Here is a 590-nt window from a genome sequence, read left to right on the forward strand (position 1 = left end):
GGGGGGGGGGGGTTGGGGGGCACTGGGAGGGTGGGGCTGAGAGGGCACGGGGAGCTCTGGGTGGGGGACGCGGCGCTGAGGGTGCTGGGCTGGGGGCACTGGGGCACATTGGGGCTGGGGGCGCATCGGGACTGGGGGCACATCGGGGCTGGGGGCACTGGGGCACATCGGGGCTGGGGGCACATTGAGGCCGGGGGCACTGGGGGCTGTTTTGGGGGCACAAAGGGCTGGAGTGTCACAGGCTGGCGGGCACGGGGAAACAACGGGCACGCAGGGCAGGGGGCACTGGGGACACACTGGGGACGCACTGGGAATACTGGAGCTGGGGCCCGGGGTGGGGCGTGTGTGTGGGGAGGGGTGTCTGCGCTCCCAACTTGCTGCACGAAGGATTATTTTGGGTGGGTGGGTGCCCCAATAACCTGGGTGTCCCCCCGGTCCCAGCTCCCCCCCGGGCCCTGGGGCTCAGCACCAGCCCCCTGCCAGACGGGGCCCCCCTTCCCCCCGCGCCGTGCCAGTCCCAGCAGGACACTGGGGTGAGTGGGGGCCTGGTGACCCCCGGACACCCTGTGCCCCCCCCCCCGGACACCCTG

This window comes from Corvus kubaryi, unplaced genomic scaffold, assembly GCF_017639235.1.
Source record: "Corvus kubaryi isolate FWS band 111438036 unplaced genomic scaffold, C.kubaryi_AGA036_p1.0 37309, whole genome shotgun sequence".
Lineage (NCBI taxonomy): Eukaryota > Metazoa > Chordata > Aves > Passeriformes > Corvidae > Corvus > Corvus kubaryi.